The sequence below is a fragment of the Cebidichthys violaceus genome, unplaced genomic scaffold (assembly GCF_023349555.1).
Source record: "Cebidichthys violaceus isolate CVI_PGR_0920_01 unplaced genomic scaffold, fCebVio1.0.p SCAF_150, whole genome shotgun sequence".
NCBI classification, from domain to species: domain Eukaryota; kingdom Metazoa; phylum Chordata; class Actinopteri; order Perciformes; family Stichaeidae; genus Cebidichthys; species Cebidichthys violaceus.
This window is the reverse complement of record NW_027176319.1, coordinates 107501-117500: the sequence shown is the minus strand read 5'-3', so window position 1 is coordinate 117500 and position 10000 is coordinate 107501. Positions and strand designations below refer to the sequence as shown.

General features: G+C 45.9%; 1 protein-coding gene across 1 annotated transcript in view; it reads left to right on the top strand.

Annotated features, from left to right (window-relative positions):
• wdpcp (WD repeat containing planar cell polarity effector) overlaps positions 1-10000 on the top strand; it is an 87228-nt gene that overhangs the window by 2607 nt on the left and 74621 nt on the right. Inside the window, exon 2 of the mRNA XM_068710356.1 lies at positions 7360-7456. The gene's annotated coding sequence lies outside the window, so the exon portion shown is untranslated. The remainder of the gene's footprint in view (positions 1-7359; positions 7457-10000) is intronic.

The following is a 10000-nucleotide window of genomic DNA, read 5'->3' as shown; positions in this document are numbered from 1 at the left end:
TTAATGTGTGCAGGAACAGTTTGGACAAAACACAGAGTATTACTGTAAAACAAAACCAGAAATACTCCGGTTATCTATTTGATTGCTTCGTGCAGTTCGCCGCGCGACGGAATATTTGATCTCGAGCGTAAAAGTTTTAAATTGCAAAGTAAAGGTCGGCGTAGAGGAGTAGAAGTTAGCCAGAAGTGAGATATCAGGAGTGTAGAGGCATCTCCGAGTGAGGGAAGATTAAAAGAGCAGTGAGACCGCGAGGTTAATCTGGTGTTAAAGTCACTCGATTAGATCACGTTTTACCTCGTCACGATGTGCAGGACCAGTGATATTCATATATAACAGACTTGCGTATATTTCTGTGGGACTCGTGTTGGAGGGAAGTTGTCAGCGGATCAATTTGTTTTGAAGATAAACTTCTGATTGTTGTTCGCCCTGTTGTTATTTCCATTTAGTTGCTTCAATGCATGCTAAAGCAAATTGTCTATCTTAATTATATAAAGTCTCCTTATGCTCATATTTACATTTATAGAAATGAAATTATATTCTGTACCTGGCTAAGTGCATGAGAGGTCTCTACTTTTGATCGAGGCCCGTCTCCATCTTTTCCACGTGTCATTATTAAACTCCTATCATGAATTTATCGTTTAAAATAGTTGTGTTTATGTTAACAGATTCAGAATGAGCAATGGCTGACTTTGACGTCTTGTGTGTTTTTGTGAATGTGATGTCAACAGTCGTCTTATTATTACACACACATCGCTGTATTGATGTGTGTGTGTGTGTGTGTGTGTGTGTGTGTGTGTGTGTGTGTGGTTTTAGAGCCTGAACTGAGCTTTAAATTGGGGATTTGGATCAGAATATTGTTTGTCTTTTTGAAATATTCATTAGCCTTTCATATCCGGGGAAATCGCCTCTACAAGTTGTTATTAAAGAAGCGACTTGTGACAGCTCCGACTTCACATCGGTCTGTTGTTCTTGCTGTGGCTCTTATTTGACAAGTTAGACTCCAGTGTTTATTTTCCTCCTCTGGCAGTGAACACAGGCAGGTTGTCATGAGGGGATTAGACTTCTTCTGCTTCTTTGTTAAAAAGGAAATCAGAAGGAAATAAAAACACATGATAATATCTGGTGCCAGTTTGCCACGCCGGCCCTGATCCTCTGTATGTGTGTGTGTGTGTGTGTGTGTGTGTGTGTGTGTGTGTGTGTGTGTGTGTGTGTGTTTGTGTGCTGTGAAAACAATCGGCATTGTGGGTGTTTTTCATCCCACCCACCGTCAAAGTTCACACATGCACGGATCCCGAAACTGCACACACATGCATGCACTTATGCACTCACGTGCACGCGTACAGAGATGTTGATAACCTCTCGTCGCTGACGTCTCCTCTCTCTCTCTCTCTCTCTCTCTCTCTCTCTCTCTCTCTCTCTCTCTCTCTCTCTCTCTCTCTGTCTGTCTGTCTGTCTGTCTGTCTGTCTGTCTCTCTTTCTCTCTGTCCTCCGTCCACTCCATCTCCTTCTTTTGTTCCCTTTCTGTCATTCCACCTCCCTCCACCTCCAGCTCCCTCTCTCTGTCCTCCCTCACTTTTATCTCCCCTCACTCTGCTACTCTCCACTTGTCCTGCAGAGTGCACCTGAGTGACCCCGTTGAGGCAGATAGCCAAGCACACCCCCCCCCATCCCACCTTATCTGCTGTCGCTAGTAGACCAAATAGCTCTCACATTGTACAGGCAGAGATAGCTTGGGGGGGGGGGGAGGGGGGGGGGGGGGGGTGCATTCACACGAGCGCAACCCACATAAATACGTTGAGCAACGTGCAACCACAGATCATTACATCGCCGATATCTCTCCTCCATCGTGTTCAACTTCTGCATCCCTCTGCTCCGTCACCGCCCGGCTCGTCTGTGTCGTAGATCAGTCGATGAAGCTTTAGATCGGATGGTTGCAGATTATTGTTGTTTTTGTTTTATTGCCCTCGCTGTAACGCACAGACAGTAGCTGCTGTGTTTTGTTTTGTGGCCCGCTCCGGTCCTGTGCCGTCACCTGCAGTAGCCCTGAGGAGCCACTAGGTGTCAGCGTAAGGCTGCGGTAAACCAGTCGCTTCACTGGTGAACTGGTTGTTGATGGGTTTGTGGTGAAGACACTTGTTGCTGCTGCAGCAGCAGCAGGAGTTCTGGCTTTAAGATCTATAAGCTGCGTTTCCAAATCTCTCAACTTTCAGTGCATGCTGCTGCCCTTTAAACACAAAGTATTTCGTGTTTCCTTCAGTATGCATTCAATTGGAACATGACCTTTGACCCTCAATGCTCATATATCTGCAGCGCAAAGGATTGTGGGTCAGAACAGCCAGAGAAGCATTTTGTGCATACTGCGTTTCACACGCTGTGCATTGGGACATACTGAATACTACGGTAGTGTGGGTAGTGAAATGTGCAAAATATCAAAAACGAGGAAGAATAAGAGTCACAAACGCATTTAATGCATCTAATCACTCGACTCATATATACTTTTAATAACTCCTGTTGTCCATCGAAAGATATATTTTTCAGAGACCCAGAAATAGCTCCGCAGATCCATCCGAGCCGTTGTTATTGCGCCGCTCTGGCACTTTTAGGACGAGGCCCGGAGGCGTGCGGACGTCTCCTCAATCCTCCCTCGATGTACTTACTCACCGCCTCTCTGGGTTTCTCTCTCGCCGGCTGTCTTGTGATTGAAACCCGAGGAGGACTTTGTTTTCTATGCCGAGCTCCTCGATCAAAGAGAAGAACGCGAACCTCTGCAAACACAGAGACGAACGTCCCGGCACTGATGCAGAACTATTCAATTAAATCTCGTAGTGTATGCACACAGCGAGCCGTCCTCGACCACACACTCACTCACTCACTCACTCACTCACTCACTCTCTCTCTCTCTCTCTCTCTCTCTCTCTCTCTCTCTCTCTCTCTCTCTCTCTCTCTCTCTCTCTCTCTCTCTCTCTCTCTCTCTCTCTTCCTGAAGTGTTTGCATAGGGAAATGGTCCGTGAAATGGGTTTGATGGAATCAAACTCCACATTAAGACAAACGCATATCTCACAGCGGTCGATGGACTGATTGATGAGGCTGCGTCTTCACATCCGACGAAGAAGATCTTTATCCAAAAAAAAAAAAGTATGGAGGCTCACGGCTTGGTGTTGTGCCGTGACTTTGAATGATTCCTGGTGTTTTTAAGTGTTAAAGGAGAGCTGCCTGTTCTCCTGTTGGTGGCCACAAGGGGGCACCAAACTGCCACATGTTCTGTTCAGTTGATGTTCCCGTTCCCCCCCTTGTCTGCTGCTGCTGTTGACGGCAACAAACAAACAAACTCACTGAAGGATGACCAAAAAAAAAAAAAAAGGCGTCCTGGATGCAAACTGACATCTGAGAGGAAAGGTGTTTTTATTATCAATGCGACTGTTGTTCTAGCATGACAAGCACCACCTTTCATTAACCTAAAAAACCCAAATCCATCCAATTGGACCGGTCGATGGCGACTCGCTGCCCGATGCTGGCGGTCACACCCCTCTGCACAGCCACAATGGTGGTGGTGGTGGTGGTGGTGGTGGTGGTGGTGGTGGTGGTGGTGGTCGGGGGTTTGCCTGCAATTCACCAGCAAAAAAAACAAAAAAACACCGCTTGTCCCTGTTTGTCTGCTGCACTCCACTAAAAGTAAAAGAATGTGTCTCCACCACCACCACCACCACCACATGGCTGTGTGGGGATTAAGGCCCATTCTGAGTGGCCCCGGGTCGTGCGGCAGATGTTAGCCAGGATAGCGCTCGTTGCCGGGCGGGATCGGCCCTGCCCAGACGACGTTAAGCCTATGTACATGTATGAGATAGAGGGGGGGGGGAGATGTGTCTCAATGGTCACACACACTAATACTAATTCGTCTCCGCTGTCTCTGATCGTCATCACACATTCACAGAAGGAGCTTCGGTCTGTGAATGTGTGAATTTCACGATAGGAAACACATGTTTTGCTTTTTAAAACAACCAACAGTTGAACCATCATCTGTGTGTGTGTGTGTGTGTGTGTGTGTGTGTGTGTGTGTGTGTGTGTGTGTGTGTGTGTGTGTGTGTGTGTGTGTGTGTGTGTGTCCCCTCCCAGATGATGTTTTAATGGGATGTGTTGTTTTAGCCGCTAAGCTCTCAAGTGCTTGTCACACAGAGCCTCTAATGACTGTACAGACGGCCTCGTGGGTGAGAGACGAGTCACGGGACGTTGTTATTTACGTCTTCGGGGACGATTTTTATTCTGTTTTTAAAGTAGTTATTCAACTTTGGGCAGCAAGAGCTGGAGAGTAGATGTGAAGAAATATTGTTTTCATCCCGGAGTGATGGGTGAGAACGTTTTAAATACACGAAAGACGGAGAAATTGGTTAAATAAAACCACTTTTCCAATTTGCCTAAACGCGTTGAACTCTGTCTGAATCGTAGGCGTCGGGTGTGAAAGACGAGCCGGGCCTTCTTTACCGTCAGACAGGTCTAACTGCAGGGTGAATGTGTTTAACACGGGGGCCCCGGTGGAGGCCCCTGTGGTACTTGTAACCGTCAGGCTCAATGGGAAGAGGATACAGCGTCTGACAAGACATGACTTGACCCAGCGGTAGAGGCAGAGCCGCGCTATTGTCCTGAATAAACAGCAGAGATGAGAGCAGAATTTACCCCCCCCCCCATGTGTGTGTGTGTGTGTGTGTGAGAGAGAGAGAGGTGTGTGTGTGTGTGTGTGTGTGTGTGTGTGTGTGTGTGTGTGTGTGTGTGTGTGTGTGTGTGTGTGTTTTCAGCATGTTACTGCATTTGGTTCAGTGTGTTATAATCACAGACTGTATATAAGAAGTGGACGTAGTCGTTGTGACGTCACTCATTGGTTTGTGGACCGATGTTTTGAAGTCTTGAGTCAGGTGATTTTGCCATCGTGATGAACAGGAAGTGACCATATTTGGACTGAGGAGGAGTGATGTAGAGACGCCGTATACGTCTCTGGTAGAGACCTGTCAATCACTGTGTAGCCCCGCCCCTAAAGCATCCCCTGCTTTATGGTCTGTTTGACTCTAAATGGAGCATAATGTACTAAATGAACATCATGCTGTATTGAAGAAGACTGTAAACTAGAGATTGAGACCATAAACTCATGTTTACAATGTTTACTGAGGGAATAAATCAAGAGAGAAGTAGAGTCATTTTAGACTAGACTTCTATACAACCAGAGGAGTCGCCCCCTGATGGACACTAGAGAGAATGCAGCTTTAAGAACACTTCTGCTACAAACCAACGGTAGTGTTTTGAATATGAATATTTAGGTCATTGCACTCCCTAAATAGAAATCAATGTAAGTTTGAGAACTCCACCGCCCAGACTAAACATCAACCTACAGTGATAAAGACTGACAGACAAGAAGAAGCTTATAACTTCTAAAGAGCACTGCAGCAGATATGACACCGGCGTCCATCTCTGAGGTCACGGCAAAGAGAACAAACTTCTGGGTCCGAGTGCCATCGACGTCCGGCCACGTCAACCTGTCAGAGGGAGAGAGAGAGAGAGAGGGAAGGAGGCACTAACTGCCGAGAGGAGTCCGAGGTGTCATGGCCTCGTCTGGGAGGTGACAGACAGAGTGTGTGTGAGTGTGTGACGGGGAAATAAGACCGCTGAGACATCTAGGGGACGCTCGTCCTGACCTTTCCTTCTGCCAGGGTCCATCTCGCTCTGTGCATCTGACAACAACTTTAAAGGACCCCTGAGCCCTTGACAGGTGTGTGTGTGTGTGTGTGTGTGTGTGTGTGTGTGTGTGTGTGTGTGTGTGTGTGTGTGTGTGTGTGTGTGTGTGTGTGTGTGTGTGTGTGTGTTCCTGATAGTGCATATGAGTTTGTGTACACCTGTTGTGGAAAGCTTTACCTAAGCTGTTTGTCTCTGTATATGTGTACACACTGACAAATGGAGCTAGAGGATATTTGTTTTTGTCCTAAAATAAAGACTTTGCAGAGATGTTCCTCCTGATCCTCCATATAAACTAGTTTCTATTTGTACCAGTTTGTCCTGAACAGTTGTTTCTGTTCATTTAAGGTAAAGCACTATAGGTTTGTGTGTGTATATAAGACGGGACCATATAGGATTTTAGTCACAATAAGTTGATGGTGGATATCGAAAGATGTCGAGCTCTCTATCGTGGTAGAAAAGTGAAAAATAGAGAGTTCGCTCCATCGATGCTCGTCAACGTTGATTTATTCGTCACGTAACTTCCGGAGACACTTTTATGTTTATTTGAACCCAAACGACGATCTTTTCCTGAACCTAACTCCGTAGTTTTCTTACATAAACCTAACCGAGTTGTTTCCTGTGAAGACGGAAGTTTATGTGTTTATTTTGAAAAGACCGTGTGAATATATCGACCTCAAATTGACTCTAAAAAAAAAAAGCTTTTCATAAGATATCAACCGTCGTATGAGGATGAACTTTATGATTCATGAATACCATGTTTAAGATTGTTTGTTTTTCCCTTAAATAAACGTGTGTGTCCTTTTCTGTGATGCATTTAAAAACTATAAATTAGTTTCTTTTAGGACTTTTATGCTTTTATCTGGTAGAAATAAATGGAAGTTTGAATCATTTAAGTTTTTACCTCTTTTGGGGACAAAACTATTTAAAATGTAAATAATACATCTGGAGTCTGAATCGCACTGTAAGTGTCTCTATTAGTTATTATTGAAGGAGATAAATAAGCACATCAATATAACACATTTAAAAGGTAGTTTATAAATTATATTTTTTTGCGTTTCATGCACACAAATAGACACATACGTTGTGTGTGTGTGTGTGTGTGTGTGTGTGTGTGTGTGTGTGTGTGTGTGTGTGTGTGTGTGTGTGTGTGTGTGTGTGTGTGCCCCCGTGTTATACGTGCGTTGTGCGGTCAGGAGGTGACGGGCGAACAACAGGGCGTCCGAACGGCTTTAGGAGAGAAAGAAAATCCAACAACATAAACAAAACCACGGTCAGCGTGACACTGCGTCACCTTCACTGAGACCGGGGGGGACGGGGGACAGACAGACAGACAGGCAGACAGACACCGGAGAGGCTCACGGTCCCCGAGAATCCCTTTGAAGTTTCGGAGGCATTGTCTTTTCCTGCCCTCGGGGGGCGTTGCTGCAGGCAGATGCTCTCTGCTCTTAGAGGAACACTTGCCAGGATTTGGCCCATTAGCTGAACTGGTTTACGGGGGAATCTCGTCAGAATGTGGAAACTTCAGACGGTTCAAAAATTCTTCTAAAGATGTGAATAAACGCTCTCTCTCTCTCTCTCTCTCTCTCTCTCTCTCTCTCTCTCTCTCTCTCTCTCTCTCTCTTTTTCTTTTTTTTCAGGCCTCGAGACCTGATTCTCCACCGAGCGTCTCTCTTCCTCGGCGTCTGTCTCCGTCATTACTGCTGCTGTGTTTGTGTTTCTGCTCCAGGCTGTTGGGTAAATACTTCCCCTACTTCCCACCTTCCTCCCTCCATTACCTCCTCTAATGACGTTTACACATCTGCTTAGAAGAGCCTCCTCTCATCCCTCCGTCACCCCTCCGTCCGTCTATCTCCCCCTCCCTCAGACACACTGAGAGCTGCAGCTTTTAAGAATGTCACTCTGGATTATTTGGCCTCTTTTTAACAGTTACAACTCAGAAGTGCATGATGTTCACACGCCCTCTACAACAGAGCAATACAATCTAAACCTAATTCACAATTTACTAAGAGTTTGCAAATGTTGTGATAATAGATTCGTGGTTTTTAGTCGAGGAAAAAAATGCCAAATATTGTGTAATTCAGCTTCTCAAATGTGACTATTTGATGCTTTTCTTAACAATGTTATTAAACAGAATCATGTTTGGTGGTTGGCTAAAACAAGGAACTTGAAGACGCCATCTTGGACTCTAACCAGTTATTATTTGCATTTCTTTTACATTTTTCTGACCTTTAAAAGCAAAACAATAAATTAATTAATTAATTGAGAAAATAAATCAGCAGGTTAATCAATAACGGATAATAATAATGATCATTATTATGAGCCCTACGGACTCCAGAAAAGTAGATTATGAACGCTGCAGTTTTTTAAATGTAGTCGTGTTTTCTCTCTTTTTGTTGTGAGACGTTTCTCTCTGAACACCTGAACTTTTCAACTCTTCACCTCCACCTGCCCCAAAAAACCTGGAGTTGTGCTTCAAGTGATCTAAACACACTCATTCACATTTGCATGCAGCAGCACGCACACACACACACACACACACACACACACACACACACACACACACACACACACACACACACACACACGCAAATGCAAATGCACACATCACTCGATAAAGAGACTTGCCCAACGGTCATGTCACCCGAGCTTCATTTTCCCGCTGATTGACATGTCCCGTAACACACACACACACACACACACACACACACACACACACACACACACACACACACACACACACACGCACACAGAGTGACTGTACCTGTCACCTCTGTTGAATGGTATTACCTTTACCTCATTTTGTTCTGCCCGTCAATCACTTCTATTCTTCTTCTGCCGCCAGCTGAATGGGCTCCTGTGGGACTCTGTTAAGTGTGTGTGTGTGTGTGTGTGTGTGTGTGTGTGTGTGTGTGTGTGTGTGTGTGAGAGTGTGTGTGTGTGAATGAAAAGCCTGCTGCCTGGCGCCACTTTGCCCACCCTCCACTGTCTTCCACCAAACCCTCTGTCTTGTAATGGGACAGACGAGAAGATGTACTGTACTGTGTGTGTGTGTGTGTGTGTGTGTGTGTGTGTGTGTGTGTGTGTGTGTGTGTGTGTGTGTGTGTGTGTGTGTGTGTGTGTGTGTACACACACCGCCGCCAGGCCTCACAGCAGGTTAACTCTGAAAATAGAAAAGAAAGTAGTTTTCAGCTCGTCCCCTCTTATTCTCCTCTCAGCAGGTCGAGTTCAGTAACGCCTCAGGTCCTCAACAAACCACTGAAGTAGAGAGACAGACAGACGGACAGACAGACAGACGGACAGACAGACAGACAGACAGACAGACAGAGGAGTGGACAAGAACTCGACTGAGCCCCGATAGTGACCCGACAGAAGGATGCAGCGGGTCGGATGCTTAAAGAGAACTGGATTCAGCGTTTTGAGACACTTCTGCGTCGGCTTCACTCGGTAGAACCTGCAGTTTGCCGCCTGGTAAAGTCAGCGGGAAGTTGCTTAAAACAAAGACGGCGTGTTGGTCAGTCTGTCCGCTCGACCGACAAACCCAGTTTGCTGCCATAAAAGGCTTGAATGAAGCTGCGTATGTCGTGATACTATCGTATGGTGAGGCCTCTGCTGGCCCCTATTGGACCTGTGGTTCCAAAATCCCTCGAGCGTATTTATCCCCCAAATAGTAAGATGGAGCAAAACGATAGGAGAGGATGTTTTGACATTATTAAGACTACTTACATGCTAGTGATCTTCAGGTTCCTGAGAGTTTGTCTCTTCTCTGGCACACAGACGAACATCTAATCTGTTGTCTCAGCGCTCTGGTCCCTCATTACACTCCTCTCATGAGTTTAAAACTCTTTGTTTTATCCAGGGTTTTATTTTCCCCGCTCCTCATTATCTCACTCTGTCCTCAGAGTTTGGTTCCACCGTTCCTTCGCTCCGATACGACACTTGGAAGCTGGAGGACTCCTCCCTCGGGGGTGCACCGACTGATAAGAGCCGGTGTGAGTCTGCGTGGTTTCATATGTATGTAAATGTGTGTGTGTGTGTGTGTGTGTGTGTGTGTGTGTGTGCGTGTGTACATCTCCTCGGGTGTCACATGGTTAAAAAGATAGCGGAGTGTGCATCCGTGATGTATGGGCCTCTCCGTGCATACGTATGCGGTCGTGAGTTCACATATCACAAGTTTGAGAGATTGGACGTAGGACTGGAGTGTGTTTACTGAATACATGAGTGTGTGTGTGTGTGTGTGTGTGTGTGTGTGTGTGTGTGTGTGTGTGTGTGTGTGTGTGT